Raw genomic sequence first — 20,477 nt, forward strand, 5'->3', positions numbered from 1 at the left:
CTCACCCCTACCACACGCAGCACTTATCACCTGAGATCTGACTCCTAGGGACTGTTCATGGTCTCACGGTTCAACAAAGTATCGGCCGCTCCTCCTCTTGCCGTGCACCCCACAAGTGGAACAATCTACCGGAGACTCTCACAGCCACCACCAATCTAAGTTCTTTCAAAACTAAAGCTGTCTCACATTTTAATCTGGTCTGTAACTGTTACATACGCCTATAATATATATTATTGTAACTGTTCATGCAATATCTTTATATATAACTTATAATCTTGTTCACCTAATGTAACCATGTATGTCATCATAACTCTGTGCCCAGGCCAATCGAGATGTAACTCTCAATGTATTACTTCCTGGTAAAACATTTAATGAATAACTAAATAACCTACAGCTAGCTACCCCATCAGTGAAAGAATTTAAACTAACCGTTTTGCAGAAGATTGCTAACATTATGAATACAGAGTTCCCCTGGCTGGGCGACTCCGAAATCCCTATGACTATTACCATGGGACAGCCCCAAATGCAGGATTTTTCACTGCCATAGTGGCGGCCAAGCTTTGCTTTGCAGTACATTGCATTCGCGTACTGTATGAAAGTACAGCGCTCTCTGCAAGTGAAACGTTTTCCCATGAGTGTAACTCTAAACATCGAAGGCTTTGCCTTAAGCTTGAGTCATGAGCAGTTCAACCTACAATTTGGGGAATCCTGGATTGACCTTCTTTTTGAGATAGCTGGCTGCTAGTAATGCGGATGATTGGACAGGAGACGCCTTAATTACTTCAATTGCCTCAGCTGTGAATGATATCTCCAGGGTGTGAGCCGGTTTTAGATACCCTTAGCTCGTGTATGTTGAGTTCCGTGCGAACTCCTCTTGCAAGGAAGGGTCCCTTCCAGTAATGTATTTATTGGTGCTGTTGAGATATTACATGCAGCTGTGTGATGGCAAACTGAGCTATTTCTGTTAAAAAAAAATGATCCTGCTGGTGTAGGTGGAAAGCATTTATCTTAGTGTTATGTCTATGTGTGGGAAACAGACCTTTTTGATAAATGAGAATGTATTCCTAAGTAACACTGACTGGATACCCAGATCTCCTCATAGCTGGTTTTACAGATGCAGTAAACCTGAGCCCGATGTGTTGGAATTGTCCCTGATCACAAGATGCTCCCCCTGTGTAGTTCTTGCATTATTACCAGTGCCTGTACTGCTAGTACTTACACCAGTGATTTCCAACCTTTTTTGTTTGGAGGAACCCTTGAAGTATTTTGAAAAATCTCGGGGAACCCCTATCTGGCTGACACATATTAGGTTCCACAGGGGTCAGTCACAAAATGTCACACCTCACGAGCCACCTCTATTTCCCACCCTCTACCCATGTATTTCTCTCCCATCCATCTCACTAACTCTCCCCCCTCCCGCCTCGCATGTATTTATTTCCCCTGCGTCTCACTCTTACTCCCTCTTTTCCTCACTCCCTCCTGCCCCCCTCTCTTCTCTCACTCGCCCCTTACCTTCCGTCAATTACCCCACTCTCTCAATCCACCCTACAAAATACAGACCAAAAAAAAACCACCCCCGGGGGGGGGGGGGGAGGGGTCTGTGGTCCATAGGAGGAACCCCTGAGACTGCTTCACGGAGCCCTGGTTGGGAATCACCGACTTACACTCTATCTCACTCTCCCCAATTCCTGGCTGTGATCTGCTGTACAGTAGTGATGCTGAACTCAATCCTACAGTCCTCCCCAACAGGTCAGGTTGTCCGGATATCCCAGCTTCAGTACTGATGGCTCAATCGGTCCCTGCGTCAGCACCGGTGATTCAATCAGAGGCTCAGTCTTTGACTGAGCCTCTGATTGAGCCACCTGTACTGAAGCTGGGATATATGAAAACCTGAACTGTTGGGGGGGGGGGGGGGGGGCAGGGGGGGAGCTTGAAGACTGAGTTGAGCACCCATACTCTACTGTACAATATGTGGCAGTTTTAAAATCAAACAATTCAAATAATAAGCAATAAAGTTGCTGAGTGTTTAGTGTTTCATCATGTACTGATCTTCGTTCCAGTTCCACCAAATGCCAAGCTCTTGAAGTCTGGCAATGAATGCAAATACAAGTGGGCCTATTAGGTGAGCAGAGTTGGCATTGCTGGCAGCATTTATTAGGCCACAGAAAACATGCTGGTTGACTTAGAAAGCGGGAGTTGATGGAGGTGGGAATGGAATGAAATGTCCATCAACTCATCAGTGCAATCTCTTCCGAGTTCCAAAGAGGCGTATTTATGGAAGATGTCTGGGACTTAAGAAATTCCTAGCTCTTCCCATTGGTCTGGAGCAGGAGGACCTCCTATTGGAAGACATATAGCATGTTTATTCCCAGTTGGCATCGTATACGACTTTTATCTAAGGAATGCTTTCATTTTGTGTTTGGCGGTACTGAGAATTATGTCAATATAAAGCAGGATCCCTTGGTTAAATGTTGTCAAATAAGTGAGAATTCACCTTTGACACTCACATTTTATGGTTCCCAGTAAATGTGTGCATGTGAACAAATATGTTTTATTGCTTCCAGTAAGTTTGTGTATGCCAATACCCTCACTGCATCTGCTCTGCCATGGCGTGTTAAGGTGAAGCTTGTGTGGTGGGTTCACATTCTTCAGCAGAAGTGGAACATTTGGCGGTACATTATATGTAAGAGAAAGTGAGCCGGACCGTCTCAGTATCATTGTCTGCTCTGTACCTATTCTGTGCAGGTGAATAAGGTTGTGGCAGGATGTGACACATTTTATTTGAAGAATATAGATGGATTTGTACAGAAGGTTTTATGACCTAAGGGTCCATATTTAATAATTAGTGTTATGCCGTAAAATGAATTTATGATGTTGAAAGACCTCGGAGCCCATTCACGCCAATGAGCCATTAGATGTTTTCCACGCCAGAAGGCGTCTTATGGTGTAGCATCACTTAGTTAATATGGACCAACATATCTACTGTTTAGATATTCTAAAGAGCTCTCAAGTTGATCCACAGCCTGCAACAAATCTACATTTCTCTAGAGCCAGCAGAACCAATAAGATTACGACAACCATATTCCGGAAGATACTGTACGTACTTTACTGTGTAACTTACTGTGTTCTGTAAGTATCTCAGACAGCGGAAGAGGAGACTTGTGGGATTTACACTTTTGAAGAAATCTTGTGTTGGTCAATGAAAGGTACCAGAACCTTCAGTGTATGTAATGTGGTCATCAAAGGTGTGACATTCCAGCCCACGGTGCTTTGGGAAGAGAAGCCATGCAGATCTACCGTAAGCATCCTATTAATAGGAGGCTTTATAAGCCTTTCATATTGGTCGGCAGATTTGGAATGGCATCACAGAATGAAACTTCTAGGAATGTTATCTGTGGAGTTTGCGTGTCAGAGATTTACGTGGTCACATTTAGTGCCACTTATTTAAAACTGGCTGACAAAGTGTGTTAACCTCTTACGTTCTGGAGGGACATGCAGACATTGTGAAACACGAAATCATTCACCATTCTGTGACTTTCTTTCTCTCCCTGATGCTGCCCATTCTGCTGAATAAGGCCTGGGACATAGTGCCCCAAACAGTGCAGAAAGCGTTGCTTTCCCTGGCCTTACACAGCGCGCCGTCAGGGGGCGGGACGGGGGCGGGCCAGTGACGTCACGGAGCTGGTTCGCCCTCATTGGGCGAACCGCTCACGTGACCGGCCCTTCGCTCCGGAAAGCGGGGAAATTTCAAAAGTGTGTCAGACACACGCTTCCGCAAGCGTGCGGAAGCGTGCGCGAGACCCTGCTAAAGCCGCTCTCATTGCGGCTGCAGGGGCTCAGTTTCGAGCAGCAGCACGGGTCAGCGCATAAGCGCTGACCATGCCCGAGGCCTAATAATGAACAGGATAATGAAAATTAAAAGTGTTGCGGGGGGCCCCCTGGCAGTGTAGAGGTCAACATGTCTGTCATCTCTTGTACTATCAAGAGGTGACCACATGACTGAGATGTCTAACCTCCGCTCTCCTCCGCAATCCCCGTGTTATTGGTAGAAGGAGGAATTTCACCCGGGGGGTAGAATGCTGCTGAAGTGGTTTTTTCCCCTCTCCCCAGAGGTTGGAATTTGTCCATAAAGAAGCACAGGTGCTTTGCTGGGGGTGAGTTTCATGTGAGCAGGGACAGGGGGAAGGAAGAGCACTCTAACACCGCCTGCCTGAGCTGTACCCCCTCAGTGTATTGCATAACAAGTGTCTGGCTTGTGTCCTTTATTTTAACCCTTCATTAAAGTCTGTCTGCGTTCCACCACATGGTGGTTTGCTGGCCGCTTTGGCATTGAGTTGGTTAAATGTGTACTTGTGAGTACTTCTGACTTAGTAATAGCGTCACTGGAATGTGCTGATGGAACACATACGTGTGCCTCTACTGCACTGCTATTTTAATTGAGTTTTTTATTTTCCAAAGAAGGGATAAAAAAAATAAAAAAGATTAAAAGGCTCCCGTTTGATATGCTGGGAAACCGCCATCTCCTTGGTCAGGAAGGTTTCAGCTTCATTTACCTGAATCTTCCTTAGCAAGGCAACAATGGCTTTACAGCATGTTGAATAGGGCAGGCAGGGGTGATCGACTACAGTCCTCAAGACCCCCCCCCCCCAAATGCCAGGTTTTAAGGATCTCTCCGCTGCAGCACAAGGAGGCTCAATCAGTGGCTCAGTCGAAGGCAGAGTTCCTGTGGTGAAGCTGGGACATGTTTGAAACCTGACCTGTTGGGGGTCCTTGAGTCTTGGGGGACTGAAGTTGAGCACCCCTACAATAGGGGCCAAATATCTCAGGAACATGTGCCTGGATGGTGCTATATAAATAAAGCTATACATACATGCAAGTCCTATAATAGGAGAGCCACTGGTTCACACCATAGAAGAAAGATCTGTCCCCAGAGCCTTACTGCACCGAAAAAAATCAAAATAAAGTACGACGGTTCCCCTGGCAGCGAGAGGATAAAGAAATGCACGTTTTGGAAATGTAAGTGGCGCTGCTCTTTCAAGGGCAAATTCCATCCTTTGGGGGGAGCGTAAATAAGAAACTCTGGCTGAAGACCATCCCTCCAGGTGAAATACCTCGACCCCTCTAACTCTTATTGCATTTGAGTCATGGGGTTGATGAGAGCCAAAAAAAAAAGACCAGAGTTTGACAGCACAAGGGGGCTTTGGTTGGGTAACTCAGCGGTGCGCAAGCTAGGGGGCGCTAGAGGGGAGTTATAGGGTCTGGCGCTCTCCCCCCAGGCATTTAAATTAAATACCGGGGGACCGCGCGAGGCCTCTATAATACACTTACCTTGCCTTCCAGCAACGCGTCGTACTGGTAACCCCGCGTCAAATGACGCCGCGGGGTCACATGACGTCACATTACCATGGCGACCTGACATCACATGACCCCGTGCGTCATTTGACGCCTGGGGAGTGAGGCGCCGAGGAGAGCAGGCAGGGGTGCGCACGGGGAAAAGTGTGCGCACCCGTGGGGTAACTTGTACACGGCTGTAAAGTACCTCCATGCATGATTTAATACCCACATGTTACATACAGCAGCTGCTGCACATGAAGCAATGAACCACAATATTGGGGAACACAGCAACATACACACTGTAATACAGTTTTGCGAATGTATCCGTTTGTTGCTGTCTTCAGCCATCCCTGCCTTTCTGTGCGTTTTAGTGCTCAGGAGATATTTGAATGCGTTAATAAATAACAGAATAACACGTGCATTTTCCTTGGAGATTTTTAATGGGTTTGGAAGGACTATTCTTAAACCCATTGCCTGCGAGGTGGAACGGCGACTCATTGCTTTACAATGAGTTGCAGGTCCCTTTGGCCGGGAAGGGGTTAACCCAGGGGTTCTCAACTGCAGTCCTCAAAGAGCCCCCCCCCCCCCCGAACAGGTCAGGTTTTCAGGATATCCCTGCTTCAGCAGAGGTGGCTTTGACTCCAGCTGTCTCACATTTTTAATCTGGTCTGTAACTCTTACATACGCCCATAACATATACTGTAACTGTCCATGAAATGTCTGTAAAGTGAATGTATAACTGCTGTTCATTTAATGTTAACCATGTATTGTCACCGTCACTCTGTGCCCAGGGCATGCTGGAGAACGAGCGGTAACTCTCAATGTATTACTTCCTGGTAACACATTTTATAAATAAATCAAAATACCTTGGAGTGATCTACAATGGCAAAAACAAGTGCAAAAATGGCGCCGGAGTTATATCCCTTTGATAGATTTGCTGCAATTCTCTTGTGCTGTATTTTCCCCACATTTGCAGCTCGGCAACTTTATTAAATAACTCCCCCCCCTCCGCCCCCCCCCCCCCCCCCCCCGTGAGTTAGGCAGTGCGGAAAAGATTATACCATTGACACGCAACGCACCTTTTCCACTTCCCACCACTTCCATGGTTTTCTTTTATACTTGTCTCTACTTATATTTATAATAATAATAATAATAATACTATTTAAAGGGATTATGTATTTAAAGTCCCCTGGCTACAAAACCGGGACAGAAAAAAAAAAAAAAAAATAACCTGTTTTATTAAACCCATATCTGGGAGTAGGATTTTCTTTATAAATCCGGGGTAATTTGTTTCCGAAGCAACGTGCTACTCGCCCGTCTGGCAGCGAAAGAGCTAAAATAGGGCAAAACAGCTGCAGCTTTCGTCTTTTTTTTTTCTTTTTCTTTATAACATGTGGAACAGAGATGGAAAAGAAATTCTTAAGCCCTCCTCTCTCTCCACCTCTCCAACTGTATGCCCTCCCACCTGGTCTCAGCCAGGACTCTCTCCCCAGCCCCGGCTATCACGCTGCTGTTTTGTGCTGTATGTGTATTTTAATATTTTTTCCCCCCTCCTGGATTCCATGCCCTTTAAGGCTCTAGAAAGCAGCCAGCCGGGAGTTGTTGTTGGGTGTGTGTGTGTTTGGCTTGGAGTGAAAAGCGTATGAAGGGGGGACGGACGGACAAAAAAAGACAACCCACAACTGAGGCAAAGGGATAGAGTGAAATAAGAAAGACCCCCCTCCTTCCAGGGCTGCAGCTTGTAAGCTTTTCCATACACTGTGTGCCTCTCAGCTCCACGCGTCTCACACGCAGGGATGCAGCAGCACACAGGCTTTCACTGCACACATTCTCTGTATATTCCTGGAACATTTCCACATCTTGCTTCACTCAGCCCCAGCACTTGTTTTTAAAGCAAGTTTTCGGTTTTTGCTCTCATTTTTTTTTTGTTCTGCTTTTTTGCCACTTCTCTCCCAACCCACCCGACCCCCTCCCACCCCTCCCTCACTTCTTCTGTCAAGGTGAGATGTGAGAAGGAAGGAGGACGAGAGATTAGAAAGGTAGCTTTTTTTTTTTTTACAGATAAAAGTTGGATTTGCAAAGGAAAACAAGGGCGCAGGCACCTGGCTGCACTGCAGATAACGCACAGGGATCTGGCTGCTGCTTTTGTAAGGTGAGGGATCTGTGTGTGTCTTTGTGCTGCTAGCAGAGGTGAATCCGCTGGGGTGCAAGGGGGTCAAAAGTACATGGCTGTACCAACAGCACAGTCATTATGTAGACCAGGGGTGGGCAACTCCAGTCCTCTTGGGCCACCAACTGGTCAGGAGTTCAGGATATCCCTGCTTCAGCACAGGTTGCTCAATCAGTGGATCAGGGTAAGACTGAGCCACTGATTGAGCTACCTGTGCTGAAGCAGGGATATCCAGAACACCTGACCTGTTGGTGGCCCTTGAGGACTGGAGTTGACCAGTCTTTGACTGAGCCACCTTTTGCTGAAGCAGGGATATCCTGAAGACCTGATGGTGGCCCTTGAGGACTGGCGTTGCCCACCCCTGGTACAGACTGCGACTATCAGTTACTGTTTGCACTGAGGTGGTAATTCTGTGCAGATATCGCCACAAACACAGGGTCAGCTGCAGTGCTGTCCGGCCGTGCAGTGATCTCTGAAGGTGCAAATCTGTGACGCGATTTAACAAGTTTTTCCCCCCCTCATTTTGTGTGGGGTGCAGGGATCCTTTTCTGTGGGGTGCAGGGATCCTTTTCTGTGGGGTGCAGGGATCCTTTTCTGTGGGGTGCAGGGATCCTTTTCTGTGGGGTGCAGGGATCCTTTTCTGTGGTGTGCAGGGAAACTTTTCTGTGGGGTGCAGAGATCCTTTTCTGTGGGGTGCAGGGATCCTTTTCTGTGGGGTGCAGGGATCCTTTTCTGTGGGGTGCAGGGATCCTTTTCTGTGGGGTGCAGGGATCCTTTCCTTTTTGTAGCACTGGAAATAGCGTCTTTTTTTGGAGCTGTTTAAAATGTCCGTATTCCTATTGGGACGTGTGATTTTATTTTTACTTGATTTTAAATCTGCATTGTGTGATTGATGTGGAGAGGGAAATGTACATATTTGGGGAGATGCAACTGTTCTCCGACTCTGACTTGGGAGTTCTGTGATGGGCTCTGGGAGTCGCACACCCCGGGCATGCGCCTGTCACTGGTGTTCTAGCCATTGCAAACTCCCTCACTCTGCGTCACTTTGCATCGCAGTGGGAAGGTGAGTGGCTTGGGAAAGTGGCTGTAGCAGGCGTTGGGTGAGAGAGTACCAGTGCTTGGTATAATGATGCATATCACAGTTTGCATGTACAGTATGACCAGAGCCGTTTGTCTTTGCATGAGTTAAATCTGACGGCTCTAAGCGACGTTAACCAGTGATCTGTATCAGTTGTAAGAAACCAGATTAACATGTTTCTTACATATTCCAGCGGCGCAAATTAATTGCCCTGAATGATGGAGCCCTCTCTTAAGGGGTTGAACTTATTTATGACAGAGGATGTAAGTGTTGAGTACCTGTGCATTAGAACAGCCCTGCGTCTTATTCTATAAGATTGTAAGCTCATCGGGCAGCGACCTTTTTCCTACTGATTGATGTCTGAGGCGCTTATTGCCATTGTGGTCTAATATTATGTGTCACGTGTATGGTAGAGCGCTACGTACCTGAATAGCGCTATATAAAGGTGTGTGTGTGTGTATGTGTGTGCAATATATATATACACACATCCCAGGGTCCAAGATGTTCAAGACGTTATATAGCATTATAAATGTGGTTACATAGCTGTGTTTATAAGGCAGCATTGGCCCTGCGGAAAACAAGAGCGAGTAGTAATAATGTATACGTATTTAGTGCTCATACAGAATGCAGTGCTATACACAGCATGATTTACAGATCAAACACCCCTATTCACTAAACGGTGGTATGCCATGAGGCACCTTGCAGCACAGGAAGGCACTTTGCAGCCCACTCACTGTTTATGGCGTTCGATTGCGTCTTATGCTAGAGCGCTGCTTAGAATATACAGGCCCAAATGTTTACCTGCCCAGAGGGGCTTCCTTCCCATCTATTTCCTGGTGCTGGAGTTGGTGAGAGACCGTGATATAGCCCAAGGTCACCAGGATGGATCCCAGATTAAGGACCAGAATGAATACAATGATTATTATTTCCATTTATGAACGAGGCACTCATTTAGTATAATGGGCCAATATCAGGCCTTGAAACTTACCATATATACCTGCTTTTCATCAGGGTGCCATTGTAATGTATACAGAGCAGCATATATGTGTCTGTTCCCTCGAGTGTCTCAACAGCAGATTATGACACCAGTTTAATACCTTAAAACATACATGTTATATTATAAATGAAACTCTTCCCTCCATATTTAAATGTGTTGTTACTTTTGCCGTTGCTAACTTACTCCGACTCTTTGGCTGCGGACAAGCTGATGGACTTGTCCATATAACACCTTCCTTCTATACCTCTTCCACATCAGAATCCACGATTTCTTTACCAGCTTTTTAAAATTTGACCCGAAGACCCAACTCCAAAAACCAACACTAAGTAACAATTCAGATACAATATATACTCATTTAGATGGGAACGACCTGAGAATTCATGGATAATTTAAGGAAATAGTTCTTAGGAAATTCCTATGTTAGTCAGAGCGGCAGATGTATAAATAACATCAGGTATTTGCCAGATAGCTACTGGAGAATCTGACAAAGATTAGGATGGAAATAAAGAAATATAGATATATATGAGGCTTTTACAATATGACCCTGGTTAATTTGCCTTTGACCCCTTTATTGCCAGAGTTTTGCTGGCCACGGTGACGGCAGAGAGGTTAGCACTAACGTGAGATCTGTCATTGCTATCCGTGCAGGTTGTTTTGGGGCGCACAGGCTTGTTGATTGGAGCAGTCTTTAATGTTATGGAGGAATGTTGTAGGAGCAGCAGATCTAGATTACACATTAGGGGTTGTGTCTACATGTCATACATTTGTATCAGTCAGTTTGTGTGTGCGTGTCCGCATGTCTGTAGTTTGTTTGTGTTTGTCAGTGTGTGTGCATACAGATCCCAATGACTATCTTGTGTGCTTATCCCTCTTTGCGTCTGAACATGTTTTGTGTAAGGAGAAAGCATCTAGGAACATCTGGGAATTCTGTTAGATCTCTGGATACAGGGAGAGAAGAGCACACAGGGGCTGAATGTGCTTTGGAAAGTGACTGATAATGGTTACAGGAAGTTTCTGTTATTGTTACACATACTGGAGTCGTTGGGAAATAATTCAGAACATGTTAACATTCTGCAATTGGCCAAAATAAAAGGATGAGCAGATACATTCTCCCATGATCTGCAGATCTTACCACGACATTTCGTTTTCATGCTGGTTTCTGCAGCAGGGGAAAGCGATGTTAGAAACTTCTTTGATTAAATTATCTCTGTCTGTGTGTCATCATTCAGGTAATGCCAGGCACAATCAATGACCTAATGCAGATTAATTGTATCAAGGGAAGTATACACTGATAAACAACGTGTTGATGGCTTTTTTTAGCAGCAGAGTGTAACAGGTTTTTAACATATCTGAATGCTGAGGACATCTTTTAACACAATTGCAGCCGTGCCTTAAAGCCTCATCGGGATCAATACTTGAAATGGTATAAAACATTTTTTTTGTAGTTTTCAAGCAAATAAAAGGGGACTCTGTATTTGTAAATAAAAATAAAGTGTCCCACACCCGCTAGTGCAATCACACAAAGGTTATTATAAGCCAGGGATTGAGCCACCTGTGCTGGAGACCTGTTGGTGGCCCCTGAAGACTGGAGTTGGCCACGTCTGCAATAGAGGATCCGTTGGCTCTTTGGCAGTTACGTTCCCAGTCCTCCATCTCCGAGGTGGACCCCAGCTCTCTTTCCCAATTAATCATATATTGTAATATCGTTTCTGCGAAAGATTGTGCTAGTAAAATGTAAATGAAAGAGCGCGTACCTTCCCTCACAGAGTCAGACCCACACGAGACTTCATATGTTTTAAACGCTCTTCACGCTCCTGGTATATTAGGCCCGTAATATAGTGTGTGCGGCCGTGCGGACGCGCGTGCACGTGCCGCACACTTTTTGAGTGTATGGTGTCGGCGACACAGTGAGGTACTGTGTGTGTGTGTGAAGATTTTGTGTTACGTTTATAATAAATAAATACGTTGGAATAAATGATTTATTAACATTGTATATACACATACACAGACACATACACATACATACATTTTAGCGGCGCAAAATCTTTATTTACCTCATCTTACCCCCCCTGTAGGCCGGCTTCGCGCTCACTGCCGTGCGCGCGGGCGGCACCATTATAGAAAGGCTGACTAATCTCAGCCAACTATAACTGCCGCACGTGCAGCGCGCCCGCTATAGAACAGCCCTTAGTCTGCGTCTGTAAAAATGTTTCATTTGCAACTATTTCCAGGACTCTGTATTGGAAACATGATATTTCTCTCTTATCATTTCAAATGTGTGTATTTTCCCATTAAGGTAAACATCTTTCAATCCAACCAAACCATATACTTTTAATACAAATTCACTTAGCACACTGTTTATAATACCTGGAATCGGCAGTGTGCAATAATTGGAGAAAAATTACGACAAGACAGTGCCCATTGTCCAAAATTAAAATGTACACATCCTACATGAAGCAATATCGTATATTATGAATAAATTATTTTGCTAAAAACCCGTGGAGCCCTGGATCATCTTTCCTGTTCCCATCCTACATGAAGCATATAACTCGTTTGCTAACTATTCTGCTGTCCCTTGTAACTAATCATTGGATCAAGTGGTAATGCGAGTGGGACAACCAAGACAGATCGAGTAAATGGCGCTTCTAAGGCTATTGTGCAAGCCCAGTACGTAGACTGTTCCTAGCACTTTTTACACAACCCCCATAGAGCATATGTATATAATTTCCATGTTGGTGCGGTGAAAGGTATCACAGACTTTAAAGAGCTCAGGACAGTAACATATTTTATTCTGTAAGTGCAGCTTTTCATATAACTGTATGAGAACATTCCTCTTATCAGCCCAAATCTTCACTGCCACAACACGCCTGTATTATTAGAATACTTCCTGCAGCAAGAAAACTCCCCTTCTCCAACATTTCTCACAGTTACAATATGTCCTTTTTGAATCATCGGTTGCTAATTGTATACATTGTTGCCACTAAACAAAGTGCAACAGAAGTAGCTGCGTAACAGATGTGTAGCAAGTATAATTAGGCTGAGATTTTACACAGCGAGATGGTGGTGGCGCGCGATTGATAAACACAAATCGGAGCGCAATGGCGGAACCGCGTTTTGAAAAGACATAAAATTTGTCTTTTTAAGTGTGGTCGCGCAACATCAGCGTCACGTGAGTGGTTCAGCCAATGATGGTGAACCAGTATCGTGACGCCTCCGACCACGCCTCTCCAATCTCATGCAGCCAAGATCGGACATCGCTCGGGCGGGAGGCGCCCGCGATGCGGTGGGCGCGCGCGGATATGCTGAAGCCCGGACTATAACCGTGGCCTGGGAAAGTTGGTTAACATATTTCTTTGGCTGCGCTCATGGTGACGGCGTCGCTACGTGCGCGCGCACATCCAGGACTCTTCTATGCTTGTCTATTGAAGGTAGCATAGTACTGGCGGCGATGTAGCGCGTCGACGCTGCTGCAGTTTGGTGAGACAAGTAAATTTGTCTTTTCGGGCTGCAGTCGCGTGACGTCAGCGTCACGTGGGCAGGTTTAGCCAATGAGGGCTACCAACTTCGTGACGCGTGCGACACGCCCCCTCATCGCCTCCGACCTCCTGCAGTCAAATGCACAGATCGCTGGGGCTGCAGGAGTGTGTACGGTGCCGCGCACGCCCGCCCGCGCCACTACAATGAGCGCAGCCTTCCATGAAATCTTTCATACTAACACTAATAAATATTTGCCCTTCCTTAAGACATCATCTCACGAGTTCATACCTGTCACGCTAAGTGTCTGATAACTTTATGGTCAATTAAGCTTGCCTTGTAGTAGTGGGACAGCGCAGAGTATCGCAGAGTATCGCAGAGCAGCATTAAGACGGAAAGATACATTTTCTAAGCAGCTCTACGCTTTAAGACACCTTTATAGCACAGCCACTTAAATGGGCTAAAATGTAACTTCTGGTGCCAGAGTGTCTTACAGAATAGCACTACTTGGTAATTATGGGCCCCTGGTCTTTTAATATATTATTTAACTCTGGTATATTGCTTACATCTTCTTATCCATTCATGATTGCAACATTAAAAGGTTTTAAACAGCCCCAGGCTACAGTGTGCTGTAAATAACATAAGCAACATACATCTTGTATGAAATATAAATGAACCACTTGTGTTTTAATGGCAGAAAAGTGTTTGTTCAGGTTTTATTTAAAAAAACAAAACAAGTTTCCTGCTCAAAATGCAAAAGATTTGGAAGAATATGACCACGAATCAGGTACTCATTGTTATTAAATACTTAAAATCACAAAGGAGGCTATTCAGTGTAGCCACATAGAACTGCTCCACCCGTGCCACAAAGCACAGCTGTTCTGCGACATCCATTTCTATGCCTACATGTCAGTTCACTTTGAATCCTTGGTATATATACTATTTATGTTAACAGTGCTGGTAATGGCTGCAGATAATGCTAGCGTCATAGTGAGATGCTACTCATGATTAACCAGCGCTTTTTGAACATGATGGATAGTTATTACCAACAATATTCCTTCTTTCTTTGTGAACCGGGCTGTATCTCTCACATTTACGGTTTAGCGCTGGCTCCTTTCTGTGGGAACATCAGACTAGCAGGACTGCACAGCTGAGTCAGAGGCACAAGGGTATGCAGCCGCATATTTCTCATTTCCCATTGCAGGGGGATTGAATGTGGCTTCTTTCCGGCTCTCTTTCCAGCACTCCGTCCAAGTGGGAGACTCCCATGGATGGGGAAGTGACACACAGTCGGTACACACAGCTCACATCTGTTAATGGTGCTGAGAGTTACATGACATGCCTTTCGTTCAAGGCTTCTGCTTAACAACACTGGACAGATGTGGCCGTTTACATCTGCTCTATGAACCCATAACTCTCACATCTTTCAATGGAGGTGTGCAAAGAGGCCCACTGTCAGAGATACTGACATTCTGCATGTATCAAGTGAACCAGACAGTTAGGTTAACTTCTTTACTCCATGCGAGACCTTGGAAAACATTGCTACATTCCTCTAGCAGCTGAGGGGATATCTGATATTCTTTTACATAGGCTCATTTTACCTCTTGGCTATCAGTGGGCATCTCGTCAGGTTCTCTATACATCTTCCCCAGAGAGAAGAGCAGACCTGCAATCTAACTTTGTGTGGGTGACATAATACTGTAGTATCTAAAATGTTGTTTTACTTTCCCATATGGAAAGAGATGCTAGAGGGTATATAATGTGCTGTCCTCATTTGCTTGTCCATAGAAGCAACATATCTTCAGTTTACACAGTGAACATTCTTTAGGTGTCTGGAAAAGACTTGCAGAGAAATGCGGATTCAGACTTTATTGGACAGTGGGAAAATGGTTATGAATGGAAGGATCTTAAACTACAAAATGATACAATGTTAATATACTCTAAATACTCCCCTAAACGTCTCCTCCGTTCTGCCCATGACCTCTGCCTCTCCGCCTTTATTACCCCCTCTCATCCCTGCCCACAAGACTTCTCCTGTGCTACATTCTCTCTCTGGAATTCCCTCTCCCCAGCTTCCAGACTCTGAAAACTCACCTTTTAAAGGAAGCCTGCCTGGCATCTCCCTAGCATCCATATCCCCAGCATCCATAGCCCCAAACCTTAACGGAACCAGCTGGGCGGCTGGACCACACTCCATCCTGAGGCATACTCCGCCCCACAAGGAGCCTTGAACGAGCAGGGCCCTCATTTGTCAGTATCTGTTTGTGCTTGTTGGTCCTTATTTGGCATGTCATTCTGATTCTGTCATTTATAGAATTCTGTTTCCCCTGTTGTATGTTTGCGCTTTATAATCTAATGATAATAATAATGTAATTGTTATAGGAAAAGCACTGCTGAATTATCCAGCACCAATAACATGGTTAAAGGAGCATTTACACATTTATTATCTTTCTCCAACCGGGATATACCCTGGAAATCATCAGTAACCCCCTGACGTGACCCTGAGTGTCTGGGTGGGTGAGTGTCTGTGACCAAGGCGGGAGGAAGGCTCGGGGGGCACGGGGGCATGGGAGGTGGGCTTCTGGGGTTTGGGAGCGAGACTGGCGGGCTAGTTACGCGGGTGGAGGCGCGTGCGGGGGAAGCTGGGTTGGCGCGCACGGGGGAAGCTGGGTTGGCGGGCGTGCAGGGGAAGTTGGGTTGGCGCGCAATGGCTCGCCACGGGGCGATTCCTGACTCACGGGGCCTTTGACACCAACCCCGGCAGACCCCCCCCTGTTGGCGGGCCTGCCCTGGGACCTTTGTAATCATTTGTGTCCACTCTCCAGTACTCTGTGGGATAGAAGAAGGGGCTTGTATCAGATGATAGCCGCAGTATCCCCACCAGATGTGATGAGATTTAAGTACATTTCAAGGCCGTGTTCTTCTCTGAGTATCAAGCAGGGGAGGTCTCTTACATTTGGTAAATGGAGAGGGGGCCATATTACAAGACCCTCCAGCTGCGAAGAGGTGAAAACGTTTCCTTTCTAAAACTTGAATAATGCTTTGGTCACCACCCTTGTCATCAGTATGTACATACGGGGTTATTGGGAGTCTCATATTAAGTATTGGAAGATGCTTAAGTGACGTAAGTTGTAAGTCTCTTGCAATGAACACTGCTTGCTGTGTAAGTCACTGTTGGTTTGTGTCGGTTTGCGTTCCACTTGTTCTTACTTGTATGTCTTTCTAGTTAATGTAACTAATGTTCTCTGCACTGTACCGCCCTGCAGAATATGCTGGAATGTAAATGAATAAACTATAGTAACAGTGCTGTACTATACATTCAGATTTAGCCCTGCTTGGTTTTATGAGTTGTAGATGTCTCATACTGACCATCTCTCACTTGAACATTTCTCCCCGAGCAGCTGCTGCTGTTAAAGTTAGCGTTGCTGCATAGTTTGCATAGAGTGCGGTGTAAAGTACATTTGTATTGCAGGGCTTTCAGACAGCATTATTATATATATATATATATATATATATATATATATATATATATATATATATATATATATATATATATATATATATATATATATATATATATATATATAAAATGAGCCTCCATATTGAACATTTGGCGGCGGGAGTATCTCACAGAGCATGGATTGTAATATAAGGTGCAGTCTATTACTGACCATAGAAACTGAAGCCACAAAGCTGTCCCTCCCAGTCTGGTTGTGGGTTGAGCGTGGGAATTCACTCCGCCATTGGTCACTGCAGCTGCTTGTTGTATTTTCAGAAGATTGATTCTTGGTTTCCATTCTTCCTCCTTCACTTCCAGTTTCATGTTAGTTTAGCAGTTGCCATTGAAAACAGCTTCAACCAAATTTCAAACATGCGGGAACTTTAGTCTGCTGAACCCGTTCCCAGGGTGGGAAGGAGGGGAACACTTGAGAGCTTTGAGTAATGTTAACCCATCATTAATACTGTCTTTAATAAAATCCCCTCCAGTACTAGGCAATCTAGCAATATATTGGCAGTTTGTGCGTTGAAGGCTTCTCCAGTCTTATGTAACCAGTCATATCCAATGTGACCGTATTATATTCATATTCAGTGGTGAGAGCATTTTTATTTATTTATAAAATAGTTGACTATTATACATTGAGAGTTACCCCTCGTTTTCATGTCCTGGGCACCAGACTACGACATTTGTCGCTGCCGGCATTTATCCGCCTCTCACCTCGCCGCAAGGACATCTCTCCGTCGGCCGTTTCGTCGCCAAGGTAAGCCCCAAAAGTTACCCCTTACCCATAAAAACCCTAATCTTAATAAATAAATAAAAACTTTTAACCCCTTACATGAAAACCCGTTACTCTAAAACCCCTTAACTCAAAACCGCTATCCTTAACCCACTACCCTAACTGCTAAATCCCCTTAAGTTAACTTACCTTATTGGCAAAACGGCCGGTGGCTGAGGGTCCAGCGGCTGCGGCGGCCAAATGCCGGTGAGACGTGGTCGTGGCGAGATGGCTACGACCAAATATCTGGTTCCGCTGGGCACAGAGTTATGATGACAGGACATGGTGATGTTAAATGAACAGAGGTTGGTTACAAGTTATGTTTACAGACATTTCACGGACGGTCAGAGACAATATATGACTGGGCGTATGTACAGTAACAGTTACAGACAAGATTAAAATGTGAGACAGCTGAAGTCTTGAAGGAGCTCAGACCGGGGCGGTTTTGAGAGTCGCCGGTAGATTGTTCCAGTTCTGTGTTGCATGGTAACAGAAAAAGGAGCGGACCAAGTCCTTGTTGAACCTATTAAAGCTGCTTCACTGTTGAAAAATGCCAGATCGCTAATTACATTTACTGAAGGAGTAGCTCAGTGGTGAGAACACAGCCTTTGGAGTGGGAGAACACAATTCAGACAGGAGAGCTTTTTTCACCTTTTCTCCCTGTGCCTCGGGCACCAATATTAGGTTGCAAGCTCTGTGGGGAAGGGGTTCAGTGTGCCGTCAGAATACTTGGTACTGCACTATGAACATTGTGAGTGCTCTGTAAGAAAAATATTCTTAATTTATAACATCAAAGTAAACCCTTACTTATTGAGCCTACAGACCATTATAGTATATAATAATATATATAATATATTAATTCTAATAGGGAGAAGCAGCGGCTCAGTGAGTAAAAACACTGATTGGCACTGAGTGTGAAGCAGGGGAAGGAAACCTGGTTCAGTTCCGGGTGTTAGCTCCTTGTGACCTTGGGCAAGTCACTTTATCTCCCTGTGCCTCAGGCACCAAAAACATAGATTGTAAGCTCCACGGGGCAGGGACCTGTGTCTGCAAAATGTCTCTGTAAAGCGCTACATAAAACTAGTAGCGCTATACAAGAACATGCTATTATTATTATTAATTACAAGACAGAACTCATACATAGTGAAGGTTGCATGGTTTATAGATTAAAAGATTACTACCCTCATGGCTTTAGTTATTGTCACGTTAATAATGTATTATGTATTTAATGCATAGTTGAATATAAATGCATCGTTTTTAAAATAGTTAATAAAAATAGATCGGAAGGGTCAGGGCCACGTAACCTGTGGCCACGTAACCTGTGGCCACTTTCAGATAACACTCTTAGTAATAACAGTATTTGGGAATCTGAACCATGACAATCCAATGTAGGATTATTATTGTTTATTTGGAAAGTGCCGCAGACTGCGCAACGCGTTAAAGTGAGAGTATAGTGTGACATCAGCGACATAAACAGAATGACATACAAATACAGAGAGGGACAGACGAGCTGCTCATGGGAGCTTACAATACAGAGGGAATAAGGGGCTACGTTGAAACAAAAAGGTAAAGTGGTTGCCCATGGTGAGACAGAGTATGCCTCAGGGTGGGGTATGGACCAGCCGCACAGCTGATCTCATTAAGGTTTGGGGGTGTGGATGTTAGCAGGGATTAGGATGGGGTTTGGTCCAGCGGCACAGCTGATCCCATTAAGGTTTGGGGGTGTGGATGTTAGCAGGGATTAGCGTGGGGTTTGGTCCAGTTGCACAGCTGGTACCAATAGGGTTGGGGTTGTGGGGTGGATATTAGGAGAGTGCCTGAGGAGGTAATAAGGCATGAGCAGAGGCAGATATCGTGGGCAGAATGAAGGGGGGATTTAGATATACAGGGTGTCCATAAATTATTCACTTCATTTATTAAGGCTTATAGGGTGAATGATTTATAGACACCTGTATATTTGGGGAGGAGGGGTGCAATGTAAGGGGGGGGTCAGTGTCGTTGAGAGCTTTGTAAGTCAGAACTAGGGTTTTACATTTAATTCTAGTGGATATGGGAAGCCAGTGTGGGGATATGTGTAGTGGAATAGAAGTGGAGCGGTGAGTGAGGTAGAGGTATGGGAAGCCAGTGTAGTGATATGCGTAGTGGAGCAGTAGAAGAGGAGCGGTGAGGTAGAGGCTATGGGAAGCCAGTGTAGGGATATGCGCAGTGCAGCAGAAGAAGTGGTGCGTGAGTGAGGTAGAGGATATGGGAAGCCAGAGTAGGGATATGCGCAGTGCAGCAGTAGAAGTGGAGCGGTGAGTGAGGTAGAGGATATGGGAAGCCAGTGTAGGGATATGCGCAGTGCAGCAGTAGAAGTGGAGCGGTGAGTGAGGTAGAGGATATGGGAAGCCAGTGTAGGGATATGTGTAGTGGAACAGTAGAAGTGGAGCGGTGAGTGAGGTAGAGGATATGGGAAGCCAGTGTAGGGATATGCGCAGTGCAGCAGTAGAAGTGGAGCGGTGAGTGAGGTAGAGGATATGGGAAGCCAGTGTAGGGATATGCGTAGTGGAGCGGTGAGTGAGGTAGAGGATATGGGAAGCTAGTGTAGGGATATGCGCAGTGCAGCAGTAGAAGTGGAGCGGTGAGTGAGGTAGAGGATATGGGAAGCCAGTGTAGGGATATGCGTAGTGGAGCGGTGAGTGAGGTAGAGGATATGGGAAGCCAGTGTAGGGATATGTTTAGTGGAACAGTAGAAGTGGAGCGGTGAGTGAGGTAGATGCTATGGGAAGCCAGTGTAGGGATATGTTTAGTGGAACAGTAGAAGTGGAGCGGTGAGTGAGGTAGAGGCTATGGGACGCCAGTGTAGGGATATGCGCAGTGGAGCGGTGAGTGAGGTAGAGGATATGGGAAGCCAGTGTGGGGATATGTGTAGTGGAACAGTAGAAGTGGAGCGGTGAGTGAGGTCGAGGATATGGGAAGCCAGTGTAGGGATATGCGTAGTGGAGCGGTGAGTGAGGTAGAGGATATGGGAAGCCAGAGTAGGGATATGCGCAGTGCAGCAGTAGAAGTGGAGCGGTGAGTGAGGTAGAGGATATGGGAAGCCAGTGTAGGAATATGTGTAGTGGAACAGTAGAAGTGGAGCGGTGAGTGAAGTAGAGGATATGGGAAGCC

General features: G+C 45.4%; 1 protein-coding gene across 14 annotated transcripts in view; it reads left to right on the top strand.

Moving 5' to 3' along the window:
• Window positions 1-20,477, top strand: part of TNS1 (tensin 1) — a 421,249-nt gene that overhangs the window by 230,345 nt on the left and 170,427 nt on the right. Inside the window, exons 1-2 of one of the 14 annotated variants that reach the window (XM_075609713.1) lie at window positions 6,834-6,856; window positions 7,396-7,486. The exons of 12 other annotated variants lie outside the window; for them this stretch is intronic. The gene's annotated coding sequence lies outside the window, so the exon portion shown is untranslated. Of the gene's footprint in view, window positions 1-6,833; window positions 6,857-7,348; window positions 7,487-20,477 lie in introns of those variants that run through there. One more of the 14 variants, XM_075609714.1, reaches the window with a different exon arrangement.

The sequence above is a fragment of the Ascaphus truei genome, chromosome 7 (genome assembly GCF_040206685.1).
Source record: "Ascaphus truei isolate aAscTru1 chromosome 7, aAscTru1.hap1, whole genome shotgun sequence".
Lineage (NCBI taxonomy): Eukaryota > Metazoa > Chordata > Amphibia > Anura > Ascaphidae > Ascaphus > Ascaphus truei.